The sequence below is a fragment of the Rutilus rutilus genome, assembly GCF_951802725.1.
Source record: "Rutilus rutilus genome assembly, chromosome: 4".
NCBI classification, from domain to species: domain Eukaryota; kingdom Metazoa; phylum Chordata; class Actinopteri; order Cypriniformes; family Leuciscidae; genus Rutilus; species Rutilus rutilus.
The window spans coordinates 48817482-48835839 of NC_140212.1; the positions used below are offsets into that span (position 1 = coordinate 48817482).

Below are 18358 nucleotides of genomic sequence, written 5' to 3' on the forward strand. Positions count from 1 at the left end.
GATTAAGAAATAAAATGGTTTTAGTAAAATGAACAAAACTGAGAGCTGAATCATGTTCTATCCCTGAAAATAAAAATATATAAATATATAAAATGTGTCTGAAACATGCTACCGAGGCTCTCATGATAAAAGCATTTGAACACCTGGTCAGAGTAATAATTGATGATGGACATTGACATCATTTCAGAATTTCATCAGTGTGTTATCTTGTTCAACAGAAAGTGAACAAGTGAAATACAATGGTACATTCAATCATTCACGCCGTACTTCATAAGCTTGGACCTCGGCACCAAAACACATTTAAGAGGCATATTGAACAACATCAGCGAGTTCCAGCTCATCATCTGAGACATGCTGATGTACATCACACGGCACATTTGATGATAGAGCATCATGGTCCAGAGGAAGCTCTGAAGATCACACTTCACGCCCTGAGGGAGATGGGCAAGAGGCGGCAGATTAGACACTTGAAGGACTTGATCAAACAAGGTAATAAATGTGGTTGCTCCTCCACAAAGAAATTCATAAATGGAGCTTTATGTACCTTTGTTCATTATTCATGATACCCACAAATAAGTCATATACAAAGGCGTATGCAATGCCATCCAAGCGTGGAAATTACTTAAACATTAATGCAGATTAACAGTTGTTGTCAATAGTAAAGTTTGCCTGTGCCGACTTTATAGAATAAAAAACATGCTATATGAAATTACGGAAAGAACTTGATAGATAGAAACATGCAACCTACTGTAAGCTTAAAATAACAAATGAGCTTGAAGTATTATTAATCAATTATTTATTTTTAATCAAAAGGATCTGAGGACTTCTTAGACAATGTGCTGCAGCAGTTTACAGAAGGTAATAAAGAAACGAAACATGTCAAAAATAGTTGTGTAAGAAAATATATAAATGTCTATATTCTAAATGTTCCATACAAGCCTTTTGACCAGTTGATCTTATCATTTAAAGATGATGATGCTAATGATGGAGATGGAGATGGTAATGGAGATGAAGAAGGACCTGAAGATGAAGATGGAAACGGAGAATAATAAAAAATAATAGGTGGTTATATACATCTTTGGTGCCTGGAACCTAATTACTCATTTAATTTTGAATGTGTTATGCCTGAATAATTGTAAAAACAAGAAATAAAAAATAAGTTACTCAGACCCTGTGTGTGTGTGTGTGTGTGTGTGTGTGTGTGTGTGTGTGTGTGTGTGTGTGTGTGTGTGTGTGTGTGTGTGTGTTTTGACAGCATTACTGTTTAACAGATAGTGATGGCTATCACTTCAGTAACAGTATAGGTTTAAAGATTTTCAACAATGCTGTATTCATGTCACAGTAAGTCTTCAACTGTGTGCACTATCAAAATAATTCTGCTTCTGACAGCAAACAGCATGCACTTTTTGGCTCATTACGGTAATGCTTTCTGTCAGTAAATCACAGCGTCAGACTGAACAGAGAGTGATCCGGAGCGCTGCTTCAGAGAACACAACCCTGGAGTGAGTGACTGAGTGAAAGATGCCTGGAGATCCACTGCATGAAAAGTGGGATTTTCGACAGTTACCGGCGCTGTAGATTGTCGTGGAAGTTCAGGTTTACGACTGCAAACGGCAATTTACAGGCAACACTGCAAACTGTCGGAAATTGTCGGAAATTGACGTGGGACTTGCTTGCCCCGTGACCCCCCTCCCTCTAATGCTTTAACATGTAAATGAGACTGCTGTGAGCTTTACAAATGCAAATGAGGGTAGCAGGGGGAGTTTTATCCCAGGTGACTCAAAGGTATTAACTTAATTCTAAAAAAAATACAATATTTATTTATAACGCAAAATTAAAAACAGCCAAGGCTGACCAAAGTGCTGTAAAGGGCAATAGATAAAATGCAGGGCAGAAACAGGACAATTAAAAAAAAAAACAATAGTTGTGTCAAGGGGTATTAAAAGTTTTCAAGGATGTTTTGAAGATGGAAATTGAGGGAGCTAGTCTGATATAGAGGGGTAGACTGTTCCAAAGTTTTGGGCCTGCAGTCGCAAAAGTGCAGTCGCCTCGTTTTTTAAGTCTGGATCTGGGCACGATGAGAAGACAGTGATCACTGGATCTCAAAGTACGAGATGGAGTGTACGGGCAGAGGAGATTGGTCAGATATTGGGGGGCCGGTTTGTTAAGAGCTTTATACACAAATAGTAAAAATTTTAAATCAATCCTGAATGTGACAGGTGGAGTTTGAATAAAATAGGGGTGATCGACTTATATTTGCGTGTCCCGGTGAGAAGTCTAGCCGCTGCGTTTTGAACTAGCTGTAGACGAGAGAGAGAGGCCTGAGATAGCCCAAAATAAAGTGAGTTACAATAGTCTAAGGCCATCCTTAAAAATATTCTTGTTTGCCGTAACCCGACCGACCCTGTCAATTTAGTAGCCTACCGACCCAATTATTTATTTTTTCCCCCTTTTAGTCCGACCGACTTGCCGGCTGAAACTTGTGTTAAGACCGACCGCTTTTTTGTAACTCTTCAAACAACTAATATAAATGCAATAAAATAATATTAGTTATTAAGTATTGTGAATATAAATTCCGTAGGCCTGCATACAAACATAAGCTATAGCAGTGTGATTTTTATTTCAAAATAAGAGATTTTTGTTTAACAGTAACACCAGTGACACAACTCCAGGGGACCACTACTTTCATTATAAATTTTATAATATGTATTCAGCATTTTTTTTATATATATCATTTACATAATATATTTGATAGTTATGTATACATTATTGTATTTTAAATGGTGTAAAAATCTGTTATTGACCTCAAAATAAAGCATTTTCCCTCTGTACATGACTGTGGGGACGAGCACTTCTGTGGTGCTTGAAATTCTATATAATTCATAAAAATCAAATATTGCCACATTGATGGCTCAAGAGGGTGTAATTGTTCAAATAACATATTGTTTTATTTTAAAATGTAAAGAAATTGTAACCCTAAAGTGTTTTTTAAGTGTAATATTTCTGTAAAGGCTAGGGACAGAAAAATGGACATTTTCATAGAATGACCCTCTTACATTTTAGCTTAAATTGATATATTTAATGAAAGTAGCTAGATTAGTTACTATGTGTCATTAGCAATAGCCAATGTTATGTAAAAAAGACACAAAACCATTTATTTCAACAATTAATTTCAATCAGGCTTTGCCACAAAGGTAAAATGTGCATTCCATGCAAACAGCATCACAATCTCTTAGAGCCCAACCACTGTGCATAATACAACACGAACAGAAGATTGTATTTGACTCATGCTGCATACACATACGCAATGACAAGAATTATGCCTACTGTACATATAGAGTTACAACTACGATTAGAGTTGTTTACATAAAATGTACCTCGTTTCTATTTTGCATTAAAAATGTTTGTGGCCCCTTTAAGAAATCCCTCTCTTCTCGCGATACTATTCACTTGTGCTCAGCTGGACGCGTGCGCGCGACCAGAGAACGGCAGCCATTTTACACTGTTCCGGAGAGCTCCATGACGGTGCGTGCATCGATCGGATTCTGTGTTATACGTTCTTCTTTCTTGGTAAATATTACTCCAATATCTTTAATATGCACAAATAAGTTGTGAAGCGAAGTTAAAAGAACATTTGATGTGTAAATTTTTGTTTATAGATTTATTTGGAGCGCATGTGTGACGAGTGAACCTCGTGGTGATCGGACGGTAAAGGATTGGGTATGTACGTTTCATGGTTTATGGGGGAAATTACTGATGGCATGTTTATTTGATAAATCTGTTAATGAGTTGAATCTATATTCTGTGATTATACAGTATAACTTTATGGTTAAATGCATATTTCTGGTTCCGCATGGCATGATTAAACGTGGGTTGTGGCTTTGTTTAAGTGCTTAGGCCTAAGTTACCTCAGCCACTGCCGTATTCCAGTTTGTGTTATCGTATTTAATTGTAGCCTAACATATTTTGGTTTGGAGAAATCAATTTAAATCTGACCAGTTGCAGTGTATTACACTGCATTTCAGTTTGAATTGAGTTAAGTATTCTGTGGATTTGGGCATTGATCCACTGGTTAAGCTTTTTGTGACATTTGATTGTCATCTTCAAATTTACTGTAAACTGTTTCTACAATTTCTTTTTTTTTTTTTTTAACTAGTGAAATCTATTTTTTTCTTGTGAAATCTCTTCGAACAAGGAAAACTTTTTTCTTAATCAGACTTTTATCTGTTTAATTGTGCTTCCATTGACCGCTGTCACTTATTTTAAACAGCAGTCAGAATAAAACCCCAATTTCAAAAAGCATAGTTTGCTTCCGGTGTGTATTTCTGCAATTTCACCCAGTTGCATTTTTTCTCCTTTGTTTAATTTTACTGTGACTTATGTTGTTCTTATTAATTTTACTGTGACTTATGTTGTTCTTATTAATATCACTCTCAATTAATTGTTTTCCAGCTGCCTTTAAGACATATTACACGACAGTGCGCAGGAGCTTCAGGTACAAACAACCAGATCTTGCATTGCAGGCGGAAGCTGTGGTGAATTCAGTTCGGAGTCGAGCGAGAAGAAAGACGGTAAGATTTATTAGATTAGATTCGTTTTTGGTCAATGTGACTATTTTTCAGGTGCATTAATAGATGTGTGTTGTCCATACGCAGTGCATTGCGCAGTATTGATTGTCTTTATTGGTTTTAACAGCTGCTAAAAGCGAGACAGAGTGTGCTAGCTGAGGATGAGGTGGGCCTTCGGAAGTGTGCTACCATAGACCTGATGTCTGATGAGGAAGACGGCATCGTCGGCGGGGTGTCTGGATGGATTGTGCGACCTCCGTCCTGTCGCAGCCAGGAGCTCACCGAGCTCTGTACCACGCTGCAGTCGAGATTAGAGGCGACTCCAAAGTACAGGGCAACGCACCACAGACGTCTGCAAAATGGACCGAATTCAGACAGAATGCCGCTAGTTACCTGCAGCTGTATTTTGTCAGGCCTTGTGAAATGTAAGAATATTCTGTTTTTCATGATTTCATCATAAAGCAAGAGGTCATGGGATTGATGGCTATTATTTGTTTAATAATTGTAAATAATCCTGTAATTTACAGGAAGCAGTATACCATCTTCTCAACTCTGAGACAAATTGTGGGCGCTACGAACTGGAGCAAGGTAAAAAAAAAAAAATCTTACATTCTTTTATTTTTTTACTTTCATAAAAGCTTACAAACATTTTAAAGGTAAGATTCAAAGAATATGCTTTCATTCTCTTGTATAAGAAAATAGATACGTTATAGTTTACGATCTTAATCATACATTTTGTTTCCATAGAGTAACCTCGCCTCATAACGAGGGTGTAACCTCACATTTACTCAGAGCTATGTCTGCAAGTCCAGATTTTCATGACGCTGATCATGACGACATTGTAAGTAACTTTTACTATTTTCTCCTTGTTTCATTTTACTGTGACTTGCGTTGTTTTTATTCATATCACTCTCATTTAATTGTTTTCCAGCTGCCTGTAAGACATACTACGAGACAGTACGCAGGAGCTTCAGGTACAAACAACCAGATCTGGCATTGCAGGCCGAAGCTGTGAAGAGTTCAGCTCGGAGTCGAGCGAGAAGAAAGAGGGTAAGATTTTTAGTCAATGTGACTATTTTTCACGTGCATTAATAGATGTTTTGTGTCCAAACACAGTGCATCACAGTACTGATTGTCTGTATTGGTTGTTTTTACAGCTGCTAGAAGCGAGACGGTGTGCTAGGTGAGGATAACGTGGGCATTTGAAAGTTCGCTACCATAGATCTGATGTCCGATGAAGTTCAACCACCAGCCAGGAGCTCACAGAGCTCTGTGCTGCGCTGCAGTCGAGATTAGAGGCGACTCCTAAATACAGGGCAACGCACCACAGACGTTTTCAAAGTGGATCGAATTCAGAGAGAACGCCGCTAGTCACCTACTACAGCTCCGAAGATGAAAACAGACACTGAGCTTCCAATTTGTTGTGTGTGCAGATGATCAATGCTTTGTCCATAGGTGTATATTGTTTGTGCTAATAAAGCTCTTTCTTTGAATAAACAGCATGTCCCTGGCAAATTTTCCTTTCCTTTATAAATTCTTGTCCTTGATGGTAATAGTGTAGTCCATAGGTTAACAACGACATGAATATACCACAGAATAGCATATTATGAATATAAAAAAATAATTTATATATTATTATTTATATGAATATTATAATTTTTTGAATTTATAATGAGCGAGTGTGACCAATAGTAACAGATCTGCCAACCAATCACGAGTGATTTTTCTTGTTTAAACCACGTGGGTTCAACCAATAGTGAGTGAGGAAATTCAAGCCTTTCTCTGGCGGGAGCTGCTATTCATATGGTAATTAGAGCCATTCACACCTCCGGCGCGAGCGCTCTGCATACGTCATGGTTCGTTTCCGACAATATTCGGCACAGACGAACGCGACGTTCACAGGCTGTAAATTGTCGTTAACTGCCGAAAATTAGGGAGATTTACGGCCGTTTACGGGGTCGGAAATCCCAATTTTCATGCAGTGAGAACTGGGGGGAAAAAGGCTCCATATTATAGTTTGTGTGTTTATTAAACATAAAGATAAGAACCGCCCACCATTGTTTTTTATACCAAAATGCTGAATATAATATGAAAAGTTGGCACTTTTAACAGTGGTTTTAACCGCTCCCGCTTCCTTCCACTAGATGGGGCGTGACGTCATAAGAGGAACTCACTAGTAGAGTTACCGGCATAATCATAGCTATAGATGCCTTACATAACTACAGAAAAGTTGGTTGTATGTTTTATTTGATCAAAAAAATTATGGATAAAATAACTCCATTGTAAACATACTCTTGTGTGCTGACTTCAAGGGGACCGTGATCCTGCCTGAAATGAGAATAAGCTATTCGCAAAACAAACGGGTTCAGGCACGTCAGATCAGCCGGTCGCAGGTCCAGCTGTTCCACTAAACAAAACGCGTTCACCTCACGGCAGCACACACTCTACACTGCTGATTCAACTGGGTGGCATAGCCCACACAAACACAGTGATGGGGACATCGTTCTCTCTTTTTCTTTTCTGACTATAAACATCGCTAATTAAATCGTGAGAAATTGATAACGCGTGGATTGAGGAAGGGTATTACATGACGTTTGAGGCGTCGATGAGACTAGCGATTGTGCCTGTGCAGTGTGTGCATCTCTACAGCTCTGATTTGGACTGACACCATGTAAGTAAATAATGTCTTCAGTCGTTGTCCCTCCTTGCTATTCTACATGACGGCAATATTTTGAAAAGACTGGCTTGTTCCCTTATATTATCCGGGTTAAGTTTGCACCAGGCTAGACTAGCTCTAATATAGCTAACGTTACTCACCTGGCCAACCCTCCACTCATTCTCCTCACACCAAGCATTAATAACTCTTTGAGTGCCATGGGTCCTGGTAATTTCCTCCCCTCTCTCACGCCTGACCAGTTAAAAATTGTAGGGCTGTGGTCCATAAAGAATTTGATGGTTTCCCACATCCTCAGTCGTTCTCCAAATAGCCATAATACAGTAGGAATCTAGCAGAGCATGGGTTGCGAGTTCCTCTTGTGACGTCATCACCCAGTAACTGAAAAAACACGCTTCCTTTGAAGAAACCCCAATAAATGTTATTTTAACGCATTTTAAGACAGAAATAATTAAATATATACATATAGAGCACTTTAATTTACACATTAATTGGCTGTGGTGGTTAACCTGCAACTTACACTTTAAATGACATTTACACTCACCACACACAGCAATCTTCAATATATAACCAAGTTCTGTCATTCTATCATGAGCCTGGCAGGTCTAACTCATTTGGTAGCAATCACGTCATTATCTGTATTGCGCAGCTGATTGGTTGCTGTTGCCAGGGGCGTAGCACCAAATTTTGGGCCCTGGGTACAAACCATCTTGCTGGGCCCCCGTACCAAATACCATAGTGATACCAATGGGTGGCGTATATACTTTTTATCGTCTTCTATTTCTGCCTCTGCTACAAGAGGAAATAAGCAAAATGGGTACATTGTTATTGTACACATTTAAACTTTAAACTGTAATTAGTAATTACAGTTTAAAGTTTAAATGTGTACAATAACAATGTAGCAGACATTGTTACATTGTAAACAAAATAAGCCATTTTGCTTATTTCCTCTTAACACTTAATTACTAATTACTAAGTGTTAAAACAGGCAATTCCACTAAAAGCTCACCTTAGGCCCTTTCACACAGCGCTTTGAACCCGGGAAATTGCCGGCAAATTGCCAGAGTGCCTTCTGTGTGAACGCAAACACGACCCGGGATTGATGCCGGGTTGGGGACGTAGTAACATTGCCGTGTTCAGTCCCGGAACGCGCGCTGTGTGAACAAAAGCCGTAATAATGCCGTGCCGTTGTGATGACGCTGAAGCCGGGATCGTTCGGCAGCTAGTGAAATGGTACGTAATGCTCAAGTTTATGATCGAATCAGAGAAAAAATGCACAAGCGTGGTTTCACAAGCAAACTTAAGACGCTGCTGAGACATTACAAGTCACATCGATGTCATGTGTCTTTACGGGATGTTTACGGGTTGTGTGTGAACGCACTCTCTGATTCCGGAAAATCACTGGCAGTGTGAATGAACCAAAATCAAACAAACCCGGGTCAATTTATCCGTGTTTTTTCCGGAATCTCTGTGTGAAAGGGGCTCTTGTCTCACTGTCACATCCACCTCACTGTCACTGCTTTCACCTGGCCATGATGAGGGGGCTGCTGCTGCAGGGTCTGAAACTGAAATATATGGCTTCAAATGGTTGCTAAAATATCCTTTATTGTCACAATACCTTTTTTAAAGTGTAGGCTAAGTACAAGTTAATTGATGATTATTTGTCTGTTTAAAATAAATGCAGACTAGAATCACAGGGTACACTAACCGCCAAACCAGACATTCAATCTTTGAATTACGTTTTTAAAATAAGTCATTTTCAATCATTAAGATGTGCATTAAACTGAGAACAATCCTGTACTTAATGCACGGCTGGACTGGCCATTGGGCATACCGGGCAAATGCCCGGTGGGCCGACGTGCTTTTTGGGCCGATACATCTCATAAATACTTCTTTTTTTTTATTATTATTATTTTTTTTAACGGCCCATAAAATGTGTACATCGGCGCGCCATTCGTTTTGTTTTGTTTTGCTTGCGTTTTGGGTTTGTGCCGGTGTAATGCATTGGTCAAAAAAAGTCAGTGTTAGTTTTTTTTCTGACAGACCAGCCCATGAAACACGTAGATCAGCGGCCCATTGGTTCTTTCCTTGATTGACACTGGGCTGACCCAGTCACAACTTTAAACGAGTGAGCGAGCGTGCAGCAGTGTCAGTGTGTAATATCTGCCAGAATAGTCTGCGAGATGGAGAAGAAACGCAAGGAATGTGCAGATAAATAGCGTGAAAAAATAGAACCAGGCCCTTAAAGCAGACGCTTTATGTGTCAAAATATATGTGTTCTGACCTTCGTCAGCTCCTGTGGCAGATGATGATAGTGAGGACGGAGGATCAGGAGAGAGATGAGAGAGTGTAGAGCCTGCGGTAAGCAGAACTACTTTCAAAACACTTAGGCTATGTCATGATGGAGTGTAGGAACCCATAACCCAGTTACAGATTATTTCCACATCTGCATAGTTGACGATTACCGCAATTCACTAGAAATTTAATGACAGGCGTTTGTAAACCATGTTTTCCGCCAAAATAAAAGCTTGATGCAGTTTGCGTCAAAATAAAAGATCATGTGCTTATCTCTTTCAAGTATAGAAATATTGTTTTACAAAATATGGCTATTACTGTCATTGGATTAATATTATAACTATTATATAGTAGGTGTAATGTAAATAGACACTGTAACTAAAAGAGGTTTGAATTTTTCTTTGTTTAATTTGCACACTGAATATGGGTTGGAGCTTTTAATTTTGAACTCTCAAAGTGCACCAGATTGATGAATTTAACATTAAAGGCCATGTTGCAGGTTTTTTTTTTCATCGAATTTGTGCAGTTTACTTGTTGGTAATAAACATTTAAACTGTTATCCATTGTATTTTATGTTGTTGGGTATCACAAAACGCAATATAATACGAAAAAGTAGGCTATCTTACAGCGGTTTGCAACGATTCTCCTTTCCGCCACAATGCATTCCATTACGTCACGTTGGGGAGAGAATATTCCAAAGCCCGCCTTGAGAGCGACTAGAGAGACGAGTAGTAGACGAGAGTATTCAGATAGCGCAGATTATACAACACATCTCTAGTCACCTATAACTGTTTAAGCTGGTTCATAAGTAACTATAAGATAGATGTTCTAGATAAGATATAAGTTAGATTCATAACTATAATCGTATTAAAACAGGTGGCGTACGCCGTTTTTAACCATGTAAACACTTGAATCGCACTAACTGAAGTGCGCGTGTGTTTTTGTAACGCACCTTAAGCGCGTATTCATTTTAAACTTGACATTAGGAAGTTTTCCCTGAACTCTGTCAACACGACTCACTGTCAGCAGTCTGCCTTCATCCAGAAACAGCTCAAATAACGTGACAGCAGTGTATAAAACTGTTACAGGCACCGACATAATATTTCTGTCTTCATCACGGCACAGAATAACAAAATACGTCCATAAGAACCCGTTTGTTATTTAACGTACGTAATTACGCATATGCGTGAAACGGATCGTGCAGGTGGAACGGATCGTGTACCGACAACAAGCTTTCCAACGCAGTTTCCATGGGACGGCACAATTAAAGACTCAATTAGGGATTATCTGGAGGGGGTGGATAACAGGTGGGACTGGCAAATTAGCTCATAGCTAGCATGATGCCTTCTATTTCTAGATGAAGACAAAGTTTACCGGTACTTATCTGAACTAATGTCATGATCACTGCCACTAGATATAAAGAAAACGTTGATTTTTCACTCATTTTTCCCAGTCAGTCGCCATAGTTCTAATACAAACTGTATTGGCTGAGGCTACCTTTCCTCCGCTTCTCCCCAACGTGACGTCATCACCGAATTGCGTAAAAAAAAACGTTCATACCAAAAAACGTAAAAAACTGGTCTTTAAGACCATTTTTGAGACATTTTAAAAATGGTATACATATCTTGAGTGATTAATGTACCCATTGATCAACAGTGGTGGTTAACCTGCAACATGGCCTTTAAAATGCACAAAATTTTCTCACGGGGGGGGCATGCCCCCGAACCCCCCTAGAAGAACCAAGGTCCACCCACCACAGTTTTAACAAAAAATCCTGTAAGAAACACTTGTATTGCTATGCCAGAGCCGCTTATAGCTTGTTTTAGGATTCACCACTGTGGAGTATAGTTCGACTGTATTAATAAATGTCAAATTTGTACTTATTTCATCTGTAAACTCTCACTCGTTCCTATACTCACTCATTACATGGCATTAGTGGTTTTAATGAATAGGAGTTGGTATGCATATAATTAAGAGCGTGCAAAGATGGGTGGTGTTTATGATCATATAGTGGGCCGGTCTGGGCCAAAATGCCCGGGACGATTTTTTGTCCCAGTCCAGCCCTGACTTAATGTAAGAGCGTGCGCGAGCTAATTTGCATAACAATGCGGTAAAATAGGCGCTAACGATCTGTGTTTTCGCGGGTGTTAGATTTTGACAATGGAGGGAAATATACAGTGTTTTGATGTAAACTTCTGACTCTGGGGAGAACTGCAGCAGAAGAGGAGACGAGCTGCGCAGCTGCCTGGAGTGGCAGTGTGTTGAGCTCCCAGCTCCGCCTCCGTCTGCTTCTCACTCCGTTATTTACCCAGAAACATTGTTTGCTCGCTATGTAGGGTGTGATACTATAAAGTATTGGTATATTATTCAAATAGTGTACGAAGATAAATGTATGCTATTCTACCTGAGGTAGATATTTATGTTAAAACAATGTCAATGCTCGATGATGCATTTGGAGCTCACCTTTCTTTTAAAAAAACTGAGTGAGCAACTGCTTGCCCTCATTTGCCTTTCTCTCTTTAATCTTTTTAATCTCCCGGTCTGCCTAGTTCCTATCACGGCTCACTCCAGCTCCTGTCTCATCAATTGATTCACCACAGGTCCGCAGCAGAAGCACCTGACCTGCGGGTCGTACCATTTTTGATTCGAGAGGTGTGGTGGGGCCCTGCACAGCATGAAAATGACTTTTTTTTATACCAAACCAGTGCCTCCTTTGAAGTGCCTCCTTACAAGTTTAGTTTTGCACAGGAACTTTTTAAATGCTATACAAATGTTAGTGCATGTATATGTATAGAAAACTGACTTCTAAGGATGGATGTGTTTAAAATATAGCTAGCGGTGGAACGAGTCAGATCCTATTAGTTACATTTTATGATATTGGTTTGCATACAATTTATGGGTAATGAAATAGTTTAGAAGCGGAAATGACGCCGATCCATACTCCAGTCGATAGGAGGTAATGCACATAGACATGTCGTTCTCCTCGCCATCTTACATCGGGGCACCTGGGATCAACCTGACTGCAAGGCAAGTTACATCTGTTCTCATCGTATATAACTCGACTGTTTTCAACATGTGTTATTAGTGCTGTTGATGTCATATTACACTGATATCAATGCACTGACTATCAAATGACATTAATTTTCTTTTACAGATACCTCAAGCTTCCTGTCTTTCATCTGTATGGTGGGACAACCTCCTAGACCTTGTATGTATGCTACAAAGATTGTTTCATAGAAAAATCAATACATCAAATTACAAACAATCAATCTCAGTTTGAATTTATATGATTCAACATAAAAAGCATAACATTCTGTTTTATGGTGCGTATTTTTAAACACCTTTTACCTTATTTTGATTATTCTCAGGTCAGCTAAAGTAAGTCAAATCTGTACTAAATCCTAAGCATTTGAATTTTCATATTCACAACCCATAGGTCAGAAGACTTCTCTGTGGTCTGTTCAGCTCACTTCTGTAGAAATCAAAGTGCTTTTTAGGCCGATACATCTCTTACTCATACATAATTATTATTTATTTATTTTATGAATACGGCCCATAAAATGTGTACATCAGCGGCCCATTCGTTTTATTCTGCTTAATTGGCGGCGCTGGGTTTGTGCCGGTGTAATGCATTGGTCAAAAAAAGTCAGCGTTTTTTTTTTTTTTTTTTTTACAGACCGGCCCATGAAACACGTAGATCAGCGGCCCATTGGTTCTTTTCTTGATTGACACTGGGCTGACCCAGTCACAACTTTAAACGAGTGAGCGAGCGTGCAGGAGTGTCAGTGTGTATCTGTCAGAATAGTCAGCGAGATGGAGAAGAAACGCAAGGAATGTGCAGATAAATAGCGTGAAAAAATAGAACCAGGCCCTTAAAGCAGACGCTCTAAACTGTGTCAAAATATTCGTTTTCTGCCCTTCATCAGCTCCTGTGGCAGATGAGGATAGTGAGGAGGATCAGGAGAGAGATGAGAAAGTGTAGAGCCTGCGGTAAGCAGAACTAATTTCAAAACACTTAGGCTATGTCATGAGTGTAGGAACCCATAACCCAGTTACAGATTATTTCCACATCTGCATAGTTGACGATTACCGCAATTCACTAGAAATTTAATGAGAGGCGTTTGTAAACTATGTTTTCCGTCAAAATAAAAGCTTGATGCAGTTTCTGTCAAAATAAAAGATCATGTGCTTATCTCTTTCAAGTATAGAAATTGGTACAACACTAATTATGGAAGTTTCCTTTATTTTTTAGTGCATTTGTTTTACAAAATATGGATATTACTGTCATAGGATTAATATTATATCTATTAGTATGTAGTGTAATGTAAATAGACACTGTAACTAAAAGAGGTTTCAATTTTTCTTTGTTTAATTTGCACACTAAATATGGGTTGGAGCTTTTAATTTTGAACTCTCAAAGTTCACCAGATTGATGAATTTAACATTAAAATGCACAAAATTTTCTTATGGGGGGCATGCCCCCGAACCCCCCTAGAAGGAGGACAAATTGGACTTCACTATGCTTGAGGAGGAAACATCATATGTTGATCTTTATTTTAAAAGCTTTACTGGGTAAATTACCACAGTATATATCTAATCTATTGACATACTGTACTAGTATCTATAATACTAGATCAACAGTTAAACTTTTTACTCAAGAACTCAATTTTCCATACAGAATTAGGTAGATCAGCATTCTCTAACTATGCTCCTTATGCATGGAATGAGCTCCAAGGTATATTACACATGAAATATGTACCATCTCTCACTTTGTTTAAAAACATTTTAAACGGCGTGCTGAAAACAGAGCTGTTTTTGACCAGGGAAAATTAGTGTTTTCTTAAATACTAATGAGAATTTTTAATTAAAGTATATTACAAGCTTTTAATTTAGACCCTAAAGAATCATATTAGCTTGTACAAAAATGACATTATATGACCCCTTTAATGTATATTTGCAATTTCAGCATGTATAAATATGAATTCACAATTAATAGTGGTGTGTAAAGTTGTCTTCGCTTGTATTCTGAAAATAAATGTTTATGAATATGAATGAACGCTTATTAATTAGACTTGTTTTCGGTGCGGTACCATGGGTCTGATGCCCATTCCAACTAAAACAGGTAATGTTCATTATTTCATTTGAAAGAGCTAACAAAATTCTACCTAAAAAAATCTATCTAAATTTCATTCAAATATCTGATAAAATGAGGAAGTTACAAGCAAAAACATGTGAATAATAAGCATTTATGCCTTCTATTGTAATTAATGTATATTATTTTAATCTAATCCCCGATATTATAAATATCATAACTTTCTCAATCCTCAACTGATTCTCACAATCCAGGTATCGTCATAAAGGGAATTTTCGAGATGGGTCTGTCTGCGGACTGCAAGACTGGGGGCGTAACTTGAAGTTGTCCAAATCACAACCGAATCACACGAGATGTCAGAAGAACGAGATTTTGTTTGGCAAGATGGCAGCTCGTTCAGAGATCACAGTAAGAATTTTTTCCACAGATAACCGTTTAAATTGAACTGAATAAGAAATGTTCATACAGTAACATATTTTGGTACTGTTTCTGGAGTTGATAATCTATTAAAAGTTTTTATTTATTTAAAACTAAACCGTCCTCGCTTGGCGTTGTTAAGTATTTTACTGGCTGGCGTGGTAATAATAATGCTGCCTGCCTTGCTCTCGGAATTGGCGTAAAACGACTTTCCTTGGTATAAAATGTACATGAACACCCTCCAATTTCGAACTTGAATGCAATGAGCTCGAAATCACGATTTCAAAAGTTGTAAATACATCACATTTCTGATAGCATGTGAAAGCAACATAACTATTGGCGGGCAATAAGAACAATATAAGCTAGCTAGCCAGGGTAAACATTAGGGTAATTTGGGAGCTCACTCTGTAACATGCAACGTGTAATATTATTTATTTCCCCTCACACATCGCTGCATTCGGAATAATGCAAGTTTCTTAATTGTGATTACTTGACAAATGCCTTTTTACATGAATGTACCATACCAGTAATTCTGAAGATCTTGTTCACCAGCACAATAAATGTTAATGTTTGTGATCATTTTAATTCTTATTTTATTTTCCTCTAGCTTCATTCAACAGTTTGTAGCGATGGTATCATAAAAAATCCCAAATGCCAGTTCTGCAGCAAAATGGAAGAGTATGCATATGTTGTGGCACATACAGTGAGGAAAATAAGTATTTGAACACCCTGCTATTTTGCAAGTTCTCCCACTTGGAAATCATGGAGGGGTCTGAAATTGTCATCGTAGGTGCATGTCCACTGTGAGAGACATAATCTAAAAAAAAATATCCAGAAATCACAATATATGATTTTTTAACTATTTATTTGTATGATACAGCTGCAAATAAGTATTTGAACACCTGTCTATCAGCTAGAATTCTGACCCTCAAAGACCTGTTAGTCTGCTTTTAAAATGTCCACCTCCACTCCATTTAGTATCCTAAATTAGATGCACCTGTTTGAGGTCGTTAGCTGCATAAAGACACCTGTCCACCCCATACAATCAGTAAGAATCCAACTACTAACATGGCCAAGACCAAAGAGCTGTCCAAAGACACTAGAGACAAAATTGTACACCTCCACAAGGCTGGAAAGGGCTACGGGGAAATTGCCAAGCAGCTTGGTGAAAAAAGGTCCACTGTTGGAGCAATCATTAGAAAATGGAAGAAGCTAAACATGACTGTCAATCTCCCTCGGACTGGGGCTCCATGCAAGATCTCACCTCGTGGGGTCTCAATGATCCTAAGAAAGGTGAGAAATCAGCCCAGAACTACACGGGAGGAGCTGATCAATGACCTGAAAAGAGCTGGGACCACCGTTTCCAAGGTTACTGTTGGTAATACACTAAGACGTCATGGTTTGAAATCATGCATGGCACGGAAGGTTCCCCTGCTTAAACCAGCACATGTCAAGGCCCGTCTTAAGTTTGCCAATGACCATTTGGATGATCCAGAGGAGTCATGGGAGAAAGTCATGTGGTCAGATGAGACCAAAATAGAACTTTTTGGTCATAATTCCACTAAACGTGTTTGGAGGAAGAAGAATGATGAAGAACACCATCCCTACTGTGAAGCATGGGGGTGGTAGCATCATGCATTGGGGGTGTTTTTCTGCACATGGGACAGGGCGACTGCATTGTATTAAGGAGAGGATGACCGGGGCCATGTATTGCGAGATTTTGGGGAACAACCTCCTTCCCTCAGTTAGAGCATTGAAGATGGGTCGAGGCTGGGTCTTCCAACATGACAATGACCCGAAGCACACAGCCAGGATAACCAAGGAGTGGCTCTGTAAGAAGCATATCAAGGTTCTGGCGTGGCCTAGCCAGTCTCCAGACCTAAACCCAATAGAGAATCTTTGGAGGGAGCTCAAACTCCGTGTTTCTCAGCGACAGCCCAGAAACCTGACTGATCTAGAGAAGATCTGTGTGGAGGAGTGGGCCAAAATCCCTCCTGCAGTGTGTGCAAACCTGGTGAAAAACTACGGGAAACGTTTGACCTCTGTAATTGCAAACAAAGGCTACTGTACCAAATATTAACATTGATTTTCTCAGGTGTTCAAATACTTATTTGCAGCTGTATCATACAAATAAATAGTTAAAAAATCATACATTGTGATTTCTGGATTTTTTTTTTTAGATTATGTCTCTTACAGTGGACATGCACCTACGATGACAATTTCAGACCCCTCCATGATTTCTAAGTGGGAGAACTTGCAAAATAGCAGGGTGTTCAAATACTTATTTTCCTCACTGTATGCAAACACACGAGAAGACAGCTGTTAAACATGGAGGTATTTGTCAGTTTAAATAAATGTTTAATATTGTCCACTAGTAATGTTAAGCAGTTAATTGCAATGTTAATTTGTGTACAGGTTTAATCTTACGATAATGATAATGTTAGTTTGAGTTTGTAAACCTGGATTTCTATTTGTTTATAGGGTATAAAATGTACAGATGCCACGGTGAATGTTGCAGAAGTCATCAAGCGTCCGTGCGCAGTCCTCCAGCGTCCGTGAGCAGTCCTCCAGCGTCCGTGAGCAGTCCTCCAGCGTCCGTGAGCCCTCCTCCAGCGTCCGTGAGCAGTCCTCCAGCGTCCGTGAGCCCTCCTCCAGCGTCCGTGAGCAGTCCTCCAGCGTCCGTGAGCAGTCCTCCAGCGTCCGTGAGCCCTCCTCCAGCGTCCGTGAGCAGTCCTCCAGCGTCCGTGAGCCCTCCTCCAGCGTCCGTGAGCCCTCCTCCAGCGTCCGTGAGCCCTCCTCCAGCGTCCGTGAGCCCTCCTCCAGCGTCCGTGAGCAGTCTTCCAGCGTCCGTGAGCCCTCCTCCAGCGTCCGTGAGCAGTCATCCAGCGTCCGTGAGCAGTCCTCCAGCGTCCGTGAGCCCTCCTCCAGCGTCCGTGAGCCCTCCTCCAGCGTCCGTGAGCAGTCCTCCAGCGTCCGTGAGCAGTCCTCCAGCGTCCGTGAGCAGTCCTCCAGCGTCCGTGAGCCCTCCTCCAGCGTCCGTGAGCCCTCCTCCAGCGTCCGTGAGCAGTCCTCCAGCGTCCGTGAGCAGTCCTCCAGCGTCCGTGAGCAGTCCTCCAGCGTCCGTGAGCAGTCCTCCAGCGTCCGTGAGCAGTCCTCCAGCGTCCGTGAGCCCTCCTCCAGCGTCCGTGAGCAGTCCTCCAGCGTCCGTGAGCAGTCCTCCAGCGTCCGTGAGCAGTCCTCCAGCGTCCGTGAGCAGTCCTCCAGCGTCCGTGAGCAGTCCTCCAGCGTCCGTGAGCAGTCCTCCAGCGTCCG

The 18358-nt window shown here is 40.0% G+C and overlaps 3 long non-coding RNA genes across 3 annotated transcripts; all 3 read left to right on the forward strand.

Moving 5' to 3' along the window:
• The first annotated feature begins 222 nt into the window (after positions 1–222).
• LOC311288866 lies at positions 223–1169 on the forward strand. Its single transcript, XR_014627031.1, has 3 exons — positions 223–489; positions 814–858; positions 970–1169. It is a non-coding gene; the product is annotated as an uncharacterized lncRNA (long non-coding RNA).
• A 2341-nt stretch (positions 1170–3510) lies between these two features.
• LOC311290009 lies at positions 3511–4545 on the forward strand. The gene is made up of 3 exons (XR_014627281.1): positions 3511–3570; positions 3660–3720; positions 4453–4545. It is a non-coding gene; the product is annotated as an uncharacterized lncRNA (long non-coding RNA).
• Positions 4546–5328: 783 nt separating this feature from the next.
• Positions 5329–5789, forward strand: LOC311290010. Its single transcript, XR_014627282.1, has 3 exons — positions 5329–5409; positions 5500–5618; positions 5726–5789. It is a non-coding gene; the product is annotated as an uncharacterized lncRNA (long non-coding RNA).
• The last annotated feature ends 12569 nt before the right edge of the window (positions 5790–18358 follow it).